This window comes from Panthera onca, chromosome F2, assembly GCF_046562875.1.
Source record: "Panthera onca isolate mPanOnc1 chromosome F2, mPanOnc1 haplotype 2, whole genome shotgun sequence".
Taxonomy (NCBI): domain Eukaryota; kingdom Metazoa; phylum Chordata; class Mammalia; order Carnivora; family Felidae; genus Panthera; species Panthera onca.
The window spans coordinates 47948949-47970371 of record NC_138356.1 but is presented as its reverse complement, the minus strand read 5'-3'; the positions used below and the strand labels follow the sequence as shown (position 1 = coordinate 47970371).

Here is a 21423-nt window from a genome sequence, read left to right as displayed (position 1 = left end):
TCTCTACCCTCTTTAGCTCCATGATGCCATTTTCTCTAGATTTTTCCCTCCTGCAGTCCTCTTGCTCTTTTTTGGACTAATCTGTGGGCTTCTTTTCCTTTGCCATCTCTTTAACCCTTACTCCTCTCCAGGCTTCATCCTTCCTCCTCTGTTCCTCTCACTGTGCATAATCTTTCATCCTGGGGGAATTCACCTACTCTTATTCATGTCACTACCCCCTCCCCAGGACTTTGTGCTATTTCCTCTACCATGAATACTCTCCTGCTTTCTCTCTCTTACTCATCCTTCAAATGAGTTACTACTTCCTCCAGGAAATTTTTCTTCAGTCCATCCTTTGGACAAACCGTCCCCTCTACTGTGCCCCTGGAGTACGCTTGTTGACACCATTATCACAGCACACATTACATTATAAAGAAATTATCTGTGATTTCCTTAAGGGCAGGAACCGTATTTTTGTACGCTTGTGCCTGATATAGAACTCAAGAGCTTCTTTGAAGCTTCTCTCTGAGTGAGATGCAACCCTCTTCATCATCCAGCTGAGATTGTACTTCAACTCAAGATAGATTTTTAAAAATTATATTCTAGATCACTTTTTCTCTTGTTAACTTTCTATGGTATCTCTCATAGGCCTTTCATTTGCAAACTAAATCCCTTTGATCCATTTCCTAATTCAGTCAAGGTCACTATCATATATTTACATGCTCTAGCTATGGTTTGACTTTAACCATCACCTACCTATATGATGACTCCTAAATCCTTTCAGCAGCCCTTGTGCTGTCCCAGAGTGTTTCTGTACCTCCTGTCCCTTGCATGCAAGCATTTCTTATCCTCATGCTATGGAGTTTTTGGTGCCTTGAGGTGTCTCCAACACCTAGGACAAGTTATTCATTGTTGAGGAGACGGGAACTACTTTCAAGTCCCTCATTTGGATATAGTGTGTAGGCTGGGGGAGAGGAGCAAAGGTGGGTGCTAGTGAGGTCAGCAAAAAGCAGTGGCAGGGTGAGAGGGAGTTTTACCAGTTTGCTGTGGCTGCTGTAACAAAATGCCACAAACGTAGAGACTTACAAAACACAGTTATTCTCGTACACTTCTGGGGGGTCTCAAGTCTGAAGTTAGTTTTAAAGGATTAAAATCAAAGTGGAACCAGGATAGTTCCTTCTGAAGGCTCTGAAGGGAGAATCTATTTCCTTGTATTTTCAGCTTCTAGAGGCTCCTAGCTGAAAATTGGCTCCTGGCTGCATCTCTGCTTCCACTGCCTTCTGCTTTAACTCTGATGCTCCTGCCTCCCTCTTATAAGGATCCTTGTGACTACATTGGGTCCATGTGAATAATCCAGGATAATCTCCCCATCTGAAGATCCTTAATTTAATCACATGGGTGCTGTCCCATTTTCTGTATAAGGTAGCGTTTCCAGGTTCTGGGGATTAGGGCATGAACGTATTTGAAGGGCATTATTCAGCCTACCATGTGGTCCTGAGTCAGGGTAGAGATAGAAGCAAGAGTGTTTCTGCAATGGAAGGAGATGCAGAATCCTTGATATTTAGCAGGTGTGAAGGTCAAAGTGTGTGTGGGTGTGTGTGTGTGTGTGTGTGTGTGTGTGTGTAGAGAGGGGGATGTCCTAGAAGAAAAACAGTTGCTATCGGTGCTGCTTCTAGATAATACAAAACTAATGTCAAAAGGAAAAATTCTGCATCATTTTTTGCATGAGAGTAATAAACCTTAGAGTCACTTATATGAACTGCCTATGATTTATGCCTAAATATCTGATGGCAAAATAATATTTTCCAATTAATTAACTGGCTACACTATCATCATTTAAGTTTTGTTTTAAAACAGTGTGCTCGGGTGTCTGGTCCTCACTCTCACAAAGCCAGAGGCTTTGAAGCTGGGGTTCAGGACTCTGAGCAAAGAAGAGAGAGATGTTTATAGCATGCTTTTTTCTGTTGCATCCTTTTCTTTAGAGGGAGCTGTGGTTAAAGGAAATAACGTATTAATGGTGAAAAAACAAAGGTAGAAATTCCTTCATTTGAGACACTCGATGACTACAGAGAATGCACATACATTGAAGTAGATGGTCTGCTAACAAGGCAAATGGAATGAAAAGAGTCATTGGAAGATGTCTAAGTTTAGTTTCTCCTGAGAAGCAAATTTTGGGATCTGGATTTGAGTAGGCAAATACGGATGTGATTACTTTAGAATGTCTCCTGTTCTACAGTTGTGTGTAGAAGGCAGCCACATATTTAGCCATCAACACCAAACTTCCACTGGCCAAGAATCAAGATGGCCAAGAACCATCCCTGGGCTTTTCTCCTCCGTGCTCCCTGGCTGCTCCGTGCTCTACTGTAGACTGTAGATCTCTGTAGCATTGGAGAAGGCCTGGAAGCAGAAAGTCAGAAGACACCCAGGGGCATGACTAAGGGGGTACTGCCAGCCCCAGAGGAGTCTGCACTCCCCTCCATCTGCCTTCCAGCCATAACTGAAAGCAGAAGGCAGGCAGGATGTGAGCAGGGTGCCAAAGACAAGAGCTACAGAAAAATCTCTTCTCAAACGCTAGGTAGTATGCCCTGAGGACCCTGTGATGGCCATCGTTTAACAAGAGAAAGATGTCAAGTTTCCTAATGGAACAGGACTGGGCTGTGAGTGAGGCAGTTATGGGGTCACACTCCATTAATATAGCTGTCACCTCCCCAAGCCTCCGTTCCTCATAGTAAAATAAGAACAGTTTCTCCTTTTGAAGATTGTTATGTCAAGTAAAAGGGGTAATATATGCAAAGTGCTTTGCATGGTGACTAGGATATGTCTATACCCATAAATGAGAGTATTTGTGCTAAAAGGAAAATGGAAGAGACGAGAGGAAGAAGAAGGGGAGGGAGAAGAACAGAGGGAGAGGGGTAAAGAAAGAAAAGAGAAGGGGCACTTAGGTGGCTCAGTCAGTTAAGTGTCCGACTTCAGCTCAGGTCATGATCTCGCGGTTTGTGAGTTCAAGCCCCACATTGGGCTCTCTGCTGTTAGTGCAGAGCCCACTTCAGATCCTCTGTCTCCTTCTCTCTGCCCACCCCCACGCTTGCACTCTCCCTCTCTCTCAAAAATAAATATATTTTTTTATTCTGTATTTATTTTTGAGAGAAAGACAGTGAGACAGAGTGTGAGTGTGGGAGGAACAGAGAGAGAAGGAGACACAGAATCTGAAGCAGGCTCCAGGCTCTGAGCTGTCAGCACAGAGCCCAACGCTGGGCTCAAACTCACAAACCGCGAGATCATGATCTGAGCTGAAGGCAGATGCTTAACCAGCTGAGCCACCCAGGCACCCCATAAATAAACATTTTTTAAAAAAAGAAAGAAAAGAGGAAAGAAAAAAGAAAGGGAGAAAGGAAAGAGGAAGGAAGAAAGGAAGGATGGAAAGAAGGAAAGGAAGGAAGGAAGGAAGGAAGGAAGGAAGGAAGGAAGGGAAAAGAAAGGTTATATTAATTGTCACCTGAGGCATCTGCTACAAGAAAAGCCACGCATGTTCATAGTTCTTGCTAAATAATGTCAGTGACTATTTCACAGCTCAGGACACAAAGTCTTGCACATGTTTCACTAGAGTCCTGAGTCTAGATCTCTTTTGCTTCCCACTTCAGTTCCTTGGTATTCCTCTGATAGAGCGTCTGACTTGAGATGCACTCTCTCCACTCAGGGTCGCTTCAAGGCTGCCAACATGACCTGACTAGCCTTGAGGACAAAGGCCTGACCCTCATCCATTGGAGGTGTGTTGGTGTTTCACCCAAAGGATAAGTGAACTGTTACAGGTCAACAGCCAGGTTCTTATTTAAAGTCTAAATCACCACTGGGCAGTAATTTTTACCTTGGGATGGATTTTGCTTGTTTACTGGTCCTTGGAATACAGATAATTCATACTTACTCTGCCATAGACTGGCTGACCTTGCAGCCCACAAAGTAATTTGGTGGAACAGTCCAGGCTGGCCTCAAGCTCAGCTTTGCCAGAAACACTGGTGCTGGGTTCACAGCCTTCTCCTGATTTTGACACTGTTAAGGAGTTTCTAGTTCACAAGGCAAAATCAATGGCAAAATCCCCCAAAAAGGAGGCGCAAAAGATCTGCAACAGAAACAAATACCAGAGCAGCAATATCACCACTTCCCTGGAGTAGAAAAATTCAAAGTAACGACCAAGGCAACTGATATCCTGGCTACAGAGGGGCACGTTCACTCATACCCCCACATACTCACACACTGGTACCAATGAGAGATGGTTTGGAGACAACTGTTTTGAGTTCTGTCTCAGGGAGATAGTGTAGAGCCAAGACTTCATAAAACTCACTGGGCTGAATGGTGCTAATTCATCCTGCTGCACAGCTTTCGTGTTCCCTGAGGGAGGTGGCACACTTTGATGAATCTGGATCAGGGGACTTGACTTCTCCTGACTTACTAAACCAGATGCATGGACCCTCTTCTGCTTCCTATTTAGCATGATGTAGGAGGAGGAGGAGGACCCTCTGATCATGGGGAAAGGGCAGACTTGAAGGATGGGAACGCACAGGGTCAGATGCACTGTGAGCTCAGCAGCTTGGAACCCTACCATTTGGCCCACATGGTCAAACGTTCTTGCAAGATTTTCAGGAGAAGGAGATTTTGACTATAATTGGTTAAGAGTCATGGTCTCCGCATCATGACTGCATTTACCCTCATGTGTGAAAACACTGGTGTAGCCAGAGGTGACTTTAGGATCAGTCTAAGAGGAAGCTGAATTGGGGATGCATTCTGTTTAAGTTTAATAAGATATATTTATGTGGTTTACAGTCACTTCCATGTATACATATATCTGGTGGTTAGTTAATAAAAATATGTGATTATGCTAAGGTATTTTTCAGACTTTGGAACCATCTGTTCCAGGCACTCGTTTTAGCAATTCTCACGGGGAAACTCCCCTTATTTCTTTACATGGTATAGGGGGAAAAAATAAATCATAACACAGTTCGGAATGTGGGAATCCTGGATTATGAACGTGGAAACTAGCACCACTACCCTTAACTCTATCCATTCCCCAAGGATCTCTGTCTCCACTGAATCCCTAACCCTAACCCACCTAACCTGGCGATGACACCAGTGGCATTTTTAATGATTTATCCCACACTCAAAATTGTGGCTCACAGGAGGACAGTGGGAGGTATTAAAGCCGAGGTCTTTGGAGTCAAATGCTGGCTCAGCCACTTGGTAGAGTGGGAGCTTGGGTGTGTTATTTAACTTCTTTAAGCCTGGATGTCCTTAAGGCTTGTCCTTAAGGGTTTTAAAATAGGAATAGGCACTCATGGAGATGGTTTCAAAGATTAAATCGGATGACTCCTATGAAGAGCTTAGCTCAGTACCAGCACATGGTTAGTGCTCAATAAAAATTCTTTACTCCGAGACTTTTCAAACCACATTCGTCCTTTAATCAGCCCCTGTGGTCACAGAGAGCTTTGAATGTAATCATCAGGAATAAACTGAGACTCCCAGAGCCAGGAAAAAATAAAAAGTTTATTGGAAGGATATTAATAGCTTAAAGAGCCGAGGGAAGAGCTGGCCAAACAGGCTTTGGGGAAGACAGGAACCGGGGCAACTGGGGGTCTCAGAAGCAAGAATACATAAACCATCCTTCTGAGATGCTGCTGCTCCGGAGAGCACAGCTTCCATTCCTTCTTAGTCTTGTCTGCTGTCGGTTTAAATGCCCAGGAGTGAGAACCAGCTGGCCTAGCTTGGCTCGGGCCCTCCTCTGTGGTCAGAGGAGTAGACGTCTGGGCTTGGCTGCCCCATTAAAGCCACAGGGAGCTAGGGGACAGTTCTATAAGGTCAGAACACCGGAGAGACAAGATTACCTGTACTCCATGGACTTCTTGCTAGTTGTCCCTAAGGACCTGCGAAGCAAATCTCTCTTGACTTTTGACTTCTTTGTCAAAATGTAATTGCCTTTTGTAATAACCCAACATCATTTCCTCCCATCTTTACAGGTAATCATTCCTGATTTTGCATGACTTCTATAATGATTATTCACTCATACAGTCACTTATAAATATTTGTTGAGCACCTACTAGTTGTTTACCTCAGTGAACCAAAGAAATCCCATGCCTTCAAGGACTTACCCTCTAGTGGGAGGAGACAGACAGGCAAAAATAAACAAATATATGACATCAAGCGAGGATGGTACGAATGACCAAGTGCTAGAGAGAAAAACCATCAGAAGGGAAAGGAAAGAGTAAGGTGTATGTGCAGGTATTGTTCACATCAGCTCTTCAAGTTCCTGTGCGTCTGTCATCCAAATGTTCACATTTTGATGATTTTATTTGTTTACTTGTCTGTCATAAGTGACTAGCTGACTTCTCCCCTCTAGGAGTGAGCATCTTAAAGGTGAAGTCATGTTGTTCATTTCCCTGCCTCATGGTGGATGCTCTATAAATGTTGAAGGAATGGATAAACACACCCCTTGGAGTATGGCTATTGCCTGATTGTATCTTTCTGCTGATGAACCAGCCAGCCATTTTCCCACACAGGGCATTGCAGGCGGCCTGAACAGAGGGGATGATTCCATCTAGGCTCTGCCCTTGTAGGCTCTCTGTAAATGTTGCTGACTGACCAGTTGACTAGGAAAGGCATTTGCTTAACCCCATTTATCCAATCTCTCTTCCCTGGAATCAGTTTTGTTTCTTTTTATTGTTACTGATTTTATTTTGTCATATCATGCTTTCTGAATTTAAGACCAGCTTTGAGCAAGAAATGAAAAAAAATACCTATTTCTCACAACTCGAGTCACAGAATCATGGCATCAGAATGAATCATAGCATCTGAAAGAAGCTTAGGAGAGCACCCAGCATAAGTGAGGTTGGGCTATGAGGAACAAGGGCAATAGCAATGATCCTTTAATGGAAATTAGTATCCTATTAAATCTATTCCCTCCATACTTGATTTCCATATTTGCTAAAGTGGAGAGAACTAGATTAATCCTCATTTAAATACCCAGTCTAAAAGCAGGAAACAAGAGGGGCACCTGGGTGGCTCAGTCAGTTGAGTGTTCGACTTTGGCTCAGGTCATGATCTCGTGGTTCATGGGTTCGAGCCCCACGTTGGGCTCGGAGCCAGGAGCCTGTTAACGATTCTGTGTCTCCCTCTCTCTGCCCCTTCCCCACTCATGCTTTGTCTGTTTCTCTCTCTCTCTCTCAAAAATAAATATTTTTTAAAAAGCAGGAAACAAGACAATAGAAGCTTTAAAATATTCTTATTCAGCATTTGTGTAAAATAGAGCAGCACTGATGGCATGATTCGAGGTGGTCTCCACCATAGCAGGGTTCGTGGCTTTTCCCTTTAAACCATGAATGATCTGCCATTGACACAACTCTCTGGTTGCAGTGGTAGCTGTATTTATACACGGTCAGCTGTGTCGTGAATATATTTAGCTTATCCTAAATGCCCCTGAGAGGATGAATATCATCTGTTCCTAGTTTAATTGTGTTTTGGAGCATGGCACATTTTTTTTTTTCCAGATGAATAAATATTAAGCCTTTTCCACTTCCTGAGGAAGGTTAGGGTTGGATTCTGATATTCAAATTACTAGAGTTATTAAATCAAATGAAAATGAACATGTAAAGGGCTATTCGATTCTATTTATAAGTCCTTGTCAGAATATGCTGCTCAGTGAAAATGGTATGTTTTGGCATCTAAAAAAAACTAGATATCAACACTGAGACCAGAAACCATTGTAATCATCATTAGCAGGAGTGGATGGTATAGCTGACAGATAGGATGGTTAGAAATAGTGGTGTTGATAACTAAACAATATCCTCATACAACATGTAAAACACCTCAAAGCAGTCTGTATCTGAATGCGCTCAGACTTTCATATCATAAACCTTGAAATTTTTAGATGCAAACCAAAATATATAAAGTAACTATTTTAAGCACTGACACCATAAAAAAAAGGATTTGCCTCAGGCTTCCGAAAAAACAAATTTGGCCAGCTGTATTTATTTGCTCATAAAGCATAAACTTCCTGATTGGGATCCTAAAGGAAAAGAAAGGACCAACTTGAAATGGATGTCAGGGATTTTAGAGTTATTACATGTACTTTTCTGTATAAAGAGACCTAGTGTTGGGAAGCAACCACTGAGATATATAGCCTTTATTGTATGTCAAAGGGACGTACGATATGTATGAACATACAATATTGTATGTTAAAAGGGACAAATTATATTAACTCTTTGGTAAAGCTTCTACTTCTGCTTTTAGTATATTTAATTCTCTGTTAAATGCTTGGAGGAGTAGGAGTCCTTGGTGTATTGACTGAGATATATTTTGCGATGATTGATATACCATCAAATACAAAGAAATTGGTAGAATGTTGTATTTTTTTCTACCATGTCATTTGGAACACCTTTTTCTTCTTGAATTATTATAATTTTTTAAATAACAGTGGGAGGATATTTAGAAACTCAAACAATTGCACATTTTGGTATTTTATTCCTAATAAAAGTGATACTTGATATTTAAGAATTCAGTGATATGTGTTGGGACTTTTTACCCTACATATTTCCTAAGAGGGCTTTGACCCCATTGATAGTTTGGTTTTGAAACTATATTAGCTAGATTAATTAGATTTTCTAGACTGGTACACCCAGAGGTACTAAGATGCACTTTTTTTCCTCAGAGAGAGGTTGCAAATGCCAGAAATAAAATCTGAGAGAGCACCCCTCTCCCATGTCCATTGGCAATGGGATTCAATAGATCACAGCCCTCCCTTGAAGTCTTCTTAATCAAACCTGCTTGGCTAGGCTCCTCACAGGCTAAACCCTTTGATTAGTCCTTTCCTCTGACCTATGAATCTAATCAACACATTATTCCCATTTATGGATCTATTTTATTGTGATTCCTTATTATTGCATTAAGGCACTGTGTTTGCTAATTCTTTCTGGCATGTCCCTAAACTTTGGTATTTCTAGAAGTTGGTTCATATAATGCTCACTCTGACCTGAAAAATTAAGGCCCATATTCTTGACGATCCCTTCCCGTGAATCCATATCCTCTTCCAAGGAGTTCATAAATATCAGCAAGAGGTCAATGCCAGAGTCCCCACTGTGTTAGCCTCTGCCTCCTTTTTCTAGGTGAGTCCTTTCTGCCCAGCCCATCTCCCATTCCTAAAACGTGTTATTGACAACTAAAGCCACACCATGGGAAGCTTCCTAGAGCTCTGCCACTAAAATCTGTGGGGATGGAGGACGTTGTGGTCCTTGAAGATATTTTCATTCACTGTGGTTATTTTGCCTGTTTTCCTTTAGATTATCTTGGCTTGGTCTCCGGGAACCACCCACTAGTGACTGTCAAAAAGTAAGTGGACACTTAAAATTGTCTTTCAGTCAGCTGTAAATGGAAATCTCAGTTTTGTTTAATGACTTTCACAAAAGACAGTTTCACTCAAATATTTTATCAGCAAACAGTGGCATAATGACTGGGAGTTTCATATATAGGAAAAGATAACCAAACCCTCTCTTTAAAATTTGTGGAAAGGATAATAGATAGATATGAAATAGGTAAGACACTGCCTATCACCCTTGGATATTACCTTTAGCTTAATAAAGTATATTTGCAGCTACTGAGCTGAGTGGTTTGATTTTTCCATCTTCATTCCAGGCAGCTGCCAGAGTCCTCTCAAGGGGCATATTACAATAGCTTCTTCCTTCATTTTAAGTTGGGCTGTAGCCCAAGAAAGTATCTCAAATGGCATTAAGCCAAGTAATGTCTAGCACAGAATTTAGCACCTAAGGGGCACGTAATATTTGTTGGAGAATGAACGTAGGTGGGTTAATTAATTCATCAATTTTCTGCTCTGTGTGTTCCTTACCACTGTGAGGCAATGTGGTGTACTGGTTAGTCCCCCAAATCTGGAGCCAGATGCTTGGGTTCAATTCCTAGTTCTGCCACTTACTAGCTGAATGACTTCGGCCACATGTCTAAGCCTCTCAGGATCCCAGTTTTTCCCTCCATAAAATGGGACTACTAACATTACCTATCTCGTTGTTGTGATGAGCTCATTACAAGGATGAAATGAGTTAATATGTGCAAAATGCTTAAAATAACGCCTGACATATGGTAATCTCTGTAAAAATGTTTGTTGAATAAATTAAAATACGTTAAGTGTATAGGGACATTCTAAGGTCCCATGTTTAGAGACTGAAAAACTGGTTTGGCCTAGATGCCATGACTCTTCAGTAGCAATAAACACACCGATCACCCAAATCTTGGTTTTAATACTATTTGCCAATAAAAAGGATCCAGGGCTCCTTCAAGAAATGGCTAATTTAGAACTGGGGCAAGAAATACACAGAATGAGCCTGGAGCATCTTATCGTGCCAGAAAGTAAGGTAGTGCTCAAAGAAAAAAAAAGAAAAACAAAAAACACCTCACAATGGCATAACACACAGTGCATCACAAGGATACAGGAACCAACTAAAAGTGCTCCCAGTGTCCAAAGTTGAAGCAATTTGAGCAAGAAAATAAAGTAGTAGTATAGTCCAAGGCATGAAATAAATATCTATTCAGATATAAATAATTGGATAAATATATGAGGAGAAGAGACAAATATCCCATGCTGAAGAATTCCAAATACTGTATGTAGATACTCTGCTTTCCGTGAAGTTAACTATAACTCCCAATGGGGGTTGCACATAGTGATTTTCTTCCAAGGAGTGAAGCGGGAGAGGGAGGGGAAAAAAAGAATAACGTTCCATCGAGAAACCTGACAAACACTACCTCAAGCCAGGTAATCAAGATTAACATCAACAGTGATATGTCATGTTGATAGTGGGTATCCCTGTAGGATGTGATAAGAATGGTGCTTTACCTCTAGTCCTCTTCCCCAGAACACATTACCCCAGTCTAATCATGAGAAAAACATAGGATAAATTTCAGTAGAGGTACACCCTACAGAATACCTGACCAGTATTCCTCAAAACTGTCAAGGTCATTAAAAATTTTGAAAGTCGGGGCGCCTGGGTGGCTCAGTCGGTTAAGCGTCCGACTTCAGCTCAGGTCACGATCTCGCGATCTGTGGGTTCGAGCCCCGCATCGGGCTCTGGGCTGATGGCTCAGAGCCTGGAGCCTGTTTCCGATTCTGTGTCTCCCTCTCTCTCTGCCCCTCCCCCATTCATGCTCTGTCTCTCTCTGTCTCAAAAATAAATAAACGTTAAAAAAAAATTTAAAAAAAAATTTTGAAAGTCACAACCAAGAGAAGCCTAAGGAGACAAGACAACTAACTGTAATGTGGTATCCTGGGTGGGATCCTGGGATAGAAAGAGGACGTTAGGTAAAAACTAAGGCTATATGAATAAACTATAGAGTTTAGTAAATAATAACGTATCAATATTAGTTCATTAATTGTGAAAAATGTCCCATACTAAGGTAAGATGTTAATAATGGAACCTGGGTGTGGGATATACAAGAACTCTATATATACTATCTTCATAATAATTCTGCAAATCTAACACTGAAATAAAAAGTTTATTTAAAAAAATAAGGAAGTGTGCATATTGAAAAAAAACCGGTTTGGAGGTATATTTTCCATTTTCCAAGTACCAAAATAATATTTTGAAAAATGTTGAATTTAACTAATTTATATTTCGAGACTCATACATAGAGAATTATATTCTGCATTGAAGTTTTGAATTGATTAAAGGTGTACACATATCTAAAGCCTTCTGCTATATTTCTGCTGTCCTCAAATGGAGACAGAAAATAATTGGTAACACAAACCTTTTTTTGCAAGAATAACTGTTTTCGGAGCTAACGTGGATTATGACTTGTGCATTAGTTATACGTTGCAGCATGACACATTACCACAAATTTAGTGACCTAAAACAGCATATAATTATTATCCCCCAGTTTCTTTGGATCAGGAATCTAGGTACATCCTAGCTGGGTCCTCTGCTTCAAGTCTCATAAAGGTATAATCAAGACGTTGACTGTGCTTTGGTCCTTTTTGGAGCTTGAGTTTTTTCTTCCAAGTTCATGTGGTTGTTGGTGGCATTCAGTTAGAGTTGTAGGACTGAGGTACCCTGTTTTCTTGCTGGCTGTCATGTGGGTGCTCTCATCACCTAGGTATTACTCCCAGTTCCTGGCCATGTGGCTGCTTGCCCCTCACAGGCCCTGTCACAATATGGCAGCTGACTTCAGAACCAGTAGGAGAATGTCTTACTCCAGTCAGCTAAGATGGACCTAAGAAGGTCCCTAAGAAGGTCCCATAATGTAACCTTACCAAGAGAGTGACTCTCCCATTGGCTTTGCTGTATTCTGTTGGCTAGGAGCAAGTCACAGGCTATGCCTGCACTCAAGAGGAGAGGCTTGGGGGGCCTGGTTGGCTCAGTCAGTTAAGTGTCTGACTCTTGGTTTCAGCTCAGGTCATGATCTCATGGTTTGTGAGTCTGGGCGCCTGTGTCGGGCCCTGCGTGAGGTTCTGCACTGTCAGCAGATTCTGCTTGGGATTCTGTCTTTCTCCCTCTCTCTCTGACCCTGCCCTGCTTGCTCTCTCTGTCTCTCTCTCAAAATAAATAAATAAACTTTAAAAAAATTAAAAGGAAAAAAAAGAGGAGAGGCTCATGCTAGGGCCTGACTCATTAGGGATCACCTTAGCATATATCCACTACAACAGGAGAGTTTTGAAACAGATCCAGGCATATATGAGCAAACTAAAGAGGAGAACAAACTGGAAATGCTGGTTTCTTGTTTTCAGGCAGACTGTAGCTTGAAGTAAATAAATAAATTTCATCCCCACCCCTACCCCCGTACACAAAATTATGTTTAAAAATACTCCTCAAAGTTTAAAAATATTCATCAAAGTTATCAAATGAGACTTATAATTATTTACGACGAAGGAGCCAGAAAAAAATATTTGGAGATAGCTCATAAATACATCACCATTTTCCTAACTAGTGTTTTCTTTTTTGTTAGCAGTGAAGCAATTTGGACAAAATTTTGACAACATTTCTGCATTTTAAGAAGTCTCATAAAAGTTTAAATAATATGATCTTATTTTCAACATTTTATGACTTAATTTTTTTCATTGTTGAGACTGTTTAGTGTTTTAATACTTAGGTTTTTAAATTATGTCTACTGATACTTATTTTTGTTTTTTTTTAAGTTTATTTATTTTGAGAGAGGGAGAGAGAGAGAGAACAAGCACGGGAGAGGCAGGGAGTGAGGGAGAGAGACAGAGAGACAGAGAGACAGAGAGAGAGAGAGAGAGAGAGAGAGAGAGAAAATCCCAAGCAGGCTCCGCACTGTCAGCATGGAGCCTGATGCAGGGCTCGAACTCACAAACCATGAGATCATGACCTGAGCCAAAACCAAGAGTTAGACACTTAACTGACTGAGCTACCAAGGCACCTCTGTCTACTGATAATTACTAATAGTCCGATACTGTTTAGGTTATAATTTTTACATTTTACATGTTGCTTATAAATTTGTGTGTTTTAAATATATTAAATATTCATTTTCACTGATTTCTTTTTATGGATTCTGAATCCTTTTCTTATAAACTGTTAAATACAGAAATACTGGTGTCGTCATTTTGCTCCAGTATTGTAGTCACCACCCAGATTTTCAGGAACTCAAAAATATATGTATTTTTTCTGATGGCTTCTTATAACACCAAATGTTCCAGAAATCCTAACATTTAGGCATTGGAACAATATTTGCCAAATGGCTGCTTGCATTTGGAAATAAAGCACAGGTATCGTTTTTTAGACCCTGTGTCTAATTGTGGGTTTGTATAATGTGATCACTGTATCTGTACATCTCCACAGAGATAATACAAACCTATTAGCTGATGGAACCAGAGACCTTTGTTGATTGTATCTCAGATATGTAGCCACCTTGAAGAAAATAGGCAACTTGTGGAAATGAGGCTTATTAACAACAAAGCTGAAATGAAAAGGAAATATATATATTGCAATAATTCAATGAAGAAACTCAAAAGAGGAAGGCTTTCTTGTGGCTCCTCCTTTTTTACCCTTTACCTCTTTTTCAAGTCTCTTTCTACCTCCATTTCTGTTTTCACTGCTCATTCACAACTAAGCCTTAGGCTGTAAACTGTTGGTTTCTCTTGTGCAAGGTGTACAAAGGGTACATTCACCTGTAGCTATTGGTAAAATAACTCATTTAGCATATAAAGGTCAAAGCTTACTTGCTTTCTTCCTCGGGGTTGTTTTCTTTGTGGGAATTAAATAAAGGGATCTTTAAAAAAATACCAAATATGTTAGAGTAAATAGAAGTAACCTTTCCTGATTGTGAAGGAAGTATTCAGTGAAAGCCCAGAAGAAGAGAATTTGGCTTTTACTGAAGGTCACAGGATAAAGCCATTCTTTATCAGAGCTGAATTTAGTGGTAGGTCTTGGAATTTGCCAAGGTTTTAGGCCCATGGTAGTCATCAGATCTCTTTTCCTCAGTATTAGAAGGGCTTAGGCTTGCCTGTGCCATCAGTTTTAATATATAAATCTAGATGCTTTCACCTATTACTGAAATTCTGGATTTATTTATTATGATTGGAGGAACCATTAGATCCTTTCATTTAAAAAGCTGGGCTTATTTTCTAAATAGTATTTCTGTATGCTCTGTCTTCAGATTTGGTTTCTAGACCATCTTAACATTATTTTGCATCATGGTGATTGAATCCAGGTTGGATTTCCTTGTTTGTGAGTGCTAAGGTAGCAATCGGTTGTGGCCAACTTGGTCTTCTTTTGACATAAGCCAGGCATTTACCAATTTATCTCTTTATTTGGTACTGTTCTTGGGGCCCCATGTACCCCCGTGAAGCTGAAACTACCTCCTCCCACACTGCGCTCTTCTTTTCCTGAGTTTCCTATTACACATATTTTCTGTGCCTGGTCATTCCTATCTTGTCTTACCCATTGTTCGCTATTGATAATTTTTCTCTACAAGGAGACTATAAGCTCTTTGAGGGCAAGGGTTTCTTGTGTTTTATGCCTTCACAAGGCTCATGGCCCTCAGCACTTGAGGCCTACCTGCCACCATGTCCCATGCCTCTAACTCTTATGCCTGATCAAAAAGTGTTTCCTCAAATCAAGAGAATTCTGTACCTTCTATTTGCCTCACTCTGTGCTGAAAGTCACAAAGGTGGGGTCACTCAAGCCAAATGTCTACTCCCATCTTCAGACCTTCCCATTCTCCTCTCTGGACCCCTCTGCCCATTCCCAGAGCTGCCAGGCTCCTGTCCAGGCATCTCTCCTATGACTCATTCTCCAGAGCCCCAACCTCACTGAGGTCTCAGCCAAGTATGACTTTTCTTAGGGCAATCATGTTCTTATAGAGGAAGACTTCAAGGCCCCAAATGATGTCCTCCAGTGTTGAAATTCCAGGCACTGTGATAGGAACAATGGGAATATTTTTAAGCCATTCTTGTCTGGCTTCCCTTGAGTCACATCACACAGGTAGATGCCTACTCTGCTCCCATTCCCACCCTGCCTAGGGACTATTTTAAAAATGGAAATGTTAACCTCGGTCCTTACGGTGTGGATAACCTAGCAGGAGAGCTGGACTACATGTGCCTACAGGCAGACTAGCATATAGCTTAAGAACCTTTCTAATCACATGGTCCTGGCTTCTAATCTCAGTTTTTCTACTCATCAGCTTTGTGGCCTTGTGCAAGTTTCTAAAATTTTCTGAGGCTCATTTCTTTCATCTGTAACACCAGGATAACCAAGCCCATCCCAAGGGGCCCCTGGCTGGCTCAGTTGGTAGAGCATGTGACTCTTGATCTCAGGGTTATAGTTTGAGCCCCACATTGCATGCAGAGATTACTTAAAAATAAAATCTTAAAAACATTAAAACAAAACCCATCCCAAGGTTGTTATGAAAGTTCAACCAGCTACAGTATAGCCATTCTTGGCACATAATAAACATGCATAACATGGGAGCCATCAGTAATAATAACTAGAGTGGGGTGCCAGGGTGACTCAGTTGGTTGAGCGTCTGACTTTGGCTCAGGTCGTTATCTCACAGTTTGTGAGTTTGAGCCCCACATTGGGCTCACGGCTGTCAGTTCAAAGCCCACTTCAGATCCTCTGTCCCCTCTCTCTGCCCTTCCCCTGCTTGTGTGCTCTCTCTCTCTCAAAAATAAATAAACATTTAAAATAATAATAATAATAATAATGATAACAACTAGAGCTAGGGAGGATTGTAAGTCCAACCAAGGCTGTTGGAGGTCTGAGGCTGAGAACAAGTATGTAGAGCAAGGTATTGAAGGCAGAGAACGTCCTAGAAAGGACTTCCTGTCCTCACAGGAAAACGAGTGCTGTTCAGTGTCTGTCTGTGCTTACTTAGCCTTAGGTACATAATCCTCTGATCAGTTCGCCTGCAGAGGCATTTTTGGCTTAGAAGCAGCCTACTGGGGACTGGAAAAAGTATCAGTGGAACCCATGCATTGTGTTCCCAACATTGTTACTGTACAGAGGATGGGTAGGGTAACTTCACCCCTTCTCTGAATTGTTTGTTTCAGACTCTGTCTCCTCCATTGGACTGTGTGGTCCTCAAAGCCAGGACCCAACTCATTCTGTTATCCCCAGGCCACTGTTGAGAGTATGAGCTCAGTGCTTAATTATTGGTAGAGTGATGGAAAGGATAGAAGATGCTGGTGTTTTGCTGTACTACATAAGTGATCGTATAAAAGATATACTAAGACTTAATATAAGTTTATGAACATATTTTCTCTGCATGCAAGAAAATGACTCAGTCAAATGAAAGAGGGGACTAGTGTGGTTTGTGGTTCTCCAAAGCAACATTGTTTGTGGGGTCAGGGAAGAAGAAAGATGTGACTTGGGAAAGTTGCACCAGCCTTGAAAACGATGGTTGTGCTTCATGGAAGGAAAAACCAAAACCAAAAAACAATCCCTAAGCATGTGAAACTGGAAGAGGAGTCTGTGCAATCTAGCCTGGTGCCAAAAGGGACGAGTTGGCAGATTGGAATGGATCATTGCAAATTCCTGCCGCCACCTGGCTTGTGATTTAGCACTTCTCTGAGCTTTTGTTGTTCCATGATATTTGGGCCCGAATTTATTCCCATCTTATTGTCCTTGTCAAAAGCAATGACTTTTTTTAATCTGTATGTTTTCCTTGATTCTTGTTTATACCTTGCCATCCTGCTGTTTACAAGATTGGTTTCTCACACTCTGCCTGGGGTGTTTCTATTCCTGTGTAGTTAAAAATTGCCAGAGGATTGTTTGAGCTGCTCTATTTTGAAGAATGGAGAAGCCATGTTGCCCTGTGGAATCCCAGCATGGTGTGGCATCTCCTCAGTGAAAGAGGCACACAGCTCTTATGAACTTGTGACTGATTGTGAAATTTTGCAAAATCAACTATTTTAAACACTTGAGACTGCCTGTTGTGCATCTTGTTACAGAGATATAATATCAGGTGTGACCTGTCACATGAGCTGATGCCTCCTTGGAAGTTGCCTGGAATAATATGAAATGTGTTTTCTTTCCAAAAGAGAGTGCCTGCCATTTTCTCCCCGGCTTTGGGTTGGAAATGATGTCCTAATGTCTTGCATCACTCTTCTCTGTTCCTGCATCCTGTCCTCACTTTGGGTTGATTATTTCCCCCATCTGAATGGTCTCCACAGTGTTCTGTGTGATGCTCCTCTTGATGACAAAATCATGGCGGCATGTGGGACAACTGCAAGTTGGAAATTGTTCCTTTGCTTTCTTGAAGCATGGAATCCAGAAAGGTTAGGGGTTTGAACAGAAGTTGCTTTGATTACAATTGCTTTGATTATAATTACAATGGCTCCAAGCTCCAAGAGGAAATGACCTTTGTCAGAGGTGACGCCAGCCAAGGTTGGCTTTGCTTCCGATCCTCTTCATGGTGCCATCCTTCTAACACCCTCTACACTCCCTTAAACCCCCCACTCCCTAGGTATCCTTCTCTGTTTCTGATGCCTCTGTTTTCCTCAGATCTTCCTCATCAGGGTAGACAGTGCTCCATACTTTAGCCTCCTTCCCTTAAATGCTGATTTCCTCTGATCAAAATATCTCAGATATTATTCCTCAAGTTGCTCACTGTGATATGAACATGGATGGTATTGTGTCAAAGATACCTATGCTGGGTGTGTTCCTCTGGAGTGGAAAAGAGGTAATGAAAACTCACCAAGCCTCAGATGATCTGGGTTTTTAATTCTAGTTTTGCTACTTATTAGCTGGTGACCTTGGGTTATGTTATAGTTTCTATGTTCTCACTCATAAAATGTACTTGATGAGTTCCTGCTAGAATATCTAAAAATATGAGATTTTTACCTTCATGGATTATTGTAAAGCTCAAATGAGATGAAGCATTTGAAAGCTCTTTATAAATGAGAGTGATTCTGTACAAGTGTAAGGTAGGAAGGCAATAAAGTGCCTTAATCATGTCCAAAATGTCAGCTTCTTGACAGATAATGTGAGGTAGCAGAAAGCTTCAGCCTGGCTTTAGTATTTTTGATAATCTCATTTTATCTGAGCCTCTGTTTCATCATGAAGGCAAAAGAATAGAATCAAACCTCATGAGATTGTCCTAAGGATTAAATGAAATGATGGATGTAAAGTTTCTTAGCACAGTGCCACTTGGCACTTAGTATGTGTTTAATAAAATGTTATCCCCTCTCATCTTAATATATCCCTTAAGAAGTGACTCTAGAGAGGGGCGCCTGGGTGGCTCAGTTGGTTAAGCGTCTGACTTCAGCTCAGGTCATGAGCTCACAGTTTGTGGGTTCGAGCCCCGCATTCGGCTCTGTGCTGACAGCTCAGAGCCTGGAGCCTGCTTCCGATTCTGTGTCTCCCTCTCTCTCTCTGCCCCTCCCCTGCTCACGCTCTGTCTCTCTCTGTTTCTCAAAAATAAATAAATGTTAAAAAAAAAAGTGACTCTAGAGAGTCTGGCACAAGATTTTCCACATGCATCAAATCTACCTGTGTATGTGGCAGATCCAGTAATCAAGGTGGTATCAAAGCAGCCAAGAGGAATGATCTAGTTTAAAGGTAACATTAGAGAGATGTTTGTCATTCTCTAAAATGGGCATGGATTCTGATAGTGCAAAAGGTGACATGGGCTTGATTTGAAGGGGTGGGGAGGGAGGTGAATGGGGCACTCACTTCGGCACAAAATTGAAGAGGGCACTGTAGAACTCCATAATCAAGGTGAATAATGTTAAATACAATATTTTTTAATTAAAATTCATGCAAAAAATCATGATGAACACACTATCAACATTTCGCATAAAGATAAGATCAGAAACAGTGTTGTGCACAGTCATGTTAGAGCCTGAGACAAAAGAAAAAAATCAGTAATTGTCATCCTGTCTTTATTTAAACCGTTGATATTTTGTTTATTGTAGATGTTTTTGATTTCCAAAAATACTGCATTAAAGTATTATTTATTTTGATTGCTGAGTTTTTTGGTGCCTTTGTAAGATTTGTGCCCAAGGAGAGAGTGCTACCCATTCCATTAGCCTCATCTTGCCCCCTCCCTGGGGTGGTGTCCACTCAGCTGGGAGGAGAGATCCAGAGCGGGCTTCAGGTCCCCACTTCCTGTTTCCCCTCACCCACTCTGGGGTCCTGGCTTTGGTTTAAGTATAATTTTGTGAAAAAAGAAAAGACTATATCAGATGAAATTCCAGCCTTCTTTCTAACCAAGTGACTACCATAGTGAGATATAGTTTGGAAAGAAAACATGAAGTAAATGGTTCATCAGGAACTTAATTGAGGTCAGAAGGTCAGCAAACAATGACCCACAGTCCAGCTGCCTGTTTTTGTAGGAAAAGTTTTGTTGGCACACAGACCTGCTCATTTGTTTTCGTGTTGTCTGTGGCTGCTCTGGGGACACAATGGCCGAGTTGAGTAGTTGCAAAAGGGACCACGTGGTTTGCAAAGCTGAAAACCTTTACTGTCTGGTCTGATGTAGACCTCTGATTCAGCTTATCAAAGCACTCAGATGTTTTGGATCAGTACGTGGGGTTGGCGACAGTTTAGAATATACTGTCATTTGTGTAACAGAGAATTCAAGTACATTTACAGAGAATATTACCTTTCATTTGTAAGAACTGGGAGATATTGAGAAGGTATCAGAGTTCAAAAAGTAAGTCAAGAGAGGCAGCAGAGAGTAGGTGAGATCTCTGTCTGTCTGTGCCCCTGCAGGTCCTCTATCAGAGTCCAGCTGTGACTTGACATCACAAGGCATGAGACGTTTATACAAGCTTGACATTGCCCCTAATTGGTATAAAGAAAAAAATGGGTTTGTGGAAAAGTGAATTCATTTGTTTTATCACATATATGGTTTGTGGCTTTAATTACTTAATTTCTGTTAATATGGACAACTTAGAGCTGATTTCACAAATTCAACAGTATTTAGTGAACACCCATTTATGCAGAAATTGTAAGAGTCATGCTCAAAGTAGTCTACTTCTAAGTTTGAGTGTGAGCAGAGACAGGAAACCCCCAGACATAGTGTTCTGATGTGTCTGAGTTTTGGGGTGAATAGAGGAGATGACAGGGAGACAAAGAGGAGAAAAATCAACTTATGGGAGGCCCTGAATGCTGGCTAGGGAGTTTGAATTTTAACCAGGAGCCAGTAGAAGCTTTCTTGATCAAGGAAATGGCATAGCCACACCTGTGCTTTAATTAGGATATGAACTGAGTGTGGAAGAGTGGAAGGTGAATGAGAATAGAAGTAGGGGGACTAATCAGAAGATGATTTCACTAGCCTAGTATGATTTATATAAGTCCTATAGAGATGTCAGGGGCCTCTATTAGCAGTATTCATGTTAATGGGAAGAAAGATCTGATGATGCCAGTGAGAGTAGTAACATTAACCAATATTCAGCCACTTGATTAGGGAGGACTGCTGGATTTGTAATTGAGGTGGCTGGGAGGATGGAGGAGGTATTAGTAGAAATAGAGAAGCCAGGTAGAAAAGGTTTTGGGGTCAAAAATAATAAGTTTGACTTTATATAAAATAAATTGAATATACTATAAAATACCCAGGAGAGAACAGAGGAATGCATGCTAGAGGGAGAGAGGAAAAGGGAGAGGAAGAGGCAGAGGGAGAGGGAGAAGAGGGAGGGAGAGAGGGGAAACTGCTGCGGATGAAATTTTAGAAGTTACCTGACAAAAGGTAATCATTGAAGCCTGAGCATCAAAAACCTCATAAGAGAGGAAGTTAGAAGAGATGAGCATTGAAGAAACAACTATGGTAGAGTTGCCAGATAAAATACAAGATGTTCAGTTAAGATTGAATTTCAGATCAACGAAGAATCATATTTTAGTAGAAGAATGTTCCTTGCAGTATTTAGGTACACTTCCACTAAAAAATATATATACGTTGTTGATTTGAAATTCAAATTTAACTGGGTATTCTGTATTTTTATTT

The 21423-nt window shown here is 41.0% G+C and overlaps 1 protein-coding gene across 3 annotated transcripts in view; it reads left to right on the top strand.

Annotated features, from left to right (window-relative positions):
- The window catches only part of NCALD (neurocalcin delta), a 396530-nt gene that overhangs the window by 200805 nt on the left and 174302 nt on the right, over window positions 1-21423 (top strand). For 2 of the 3 annotated variants that reach the window (XM_078441758.2, XM_078441759.2), the window contains exon 3: window positions 9300-9348. The exons of the other annotated variant lie outside the window; for it this stretch is intronic. The gene's annotated coding sequence lies outside the window, so the exon portion shown is untranslated. The remainder of the gene's footprint in view (window positions 1-9299; window positions 9349-21423) is intronic. 3 annotated transcript variants of the gene reach the window in all.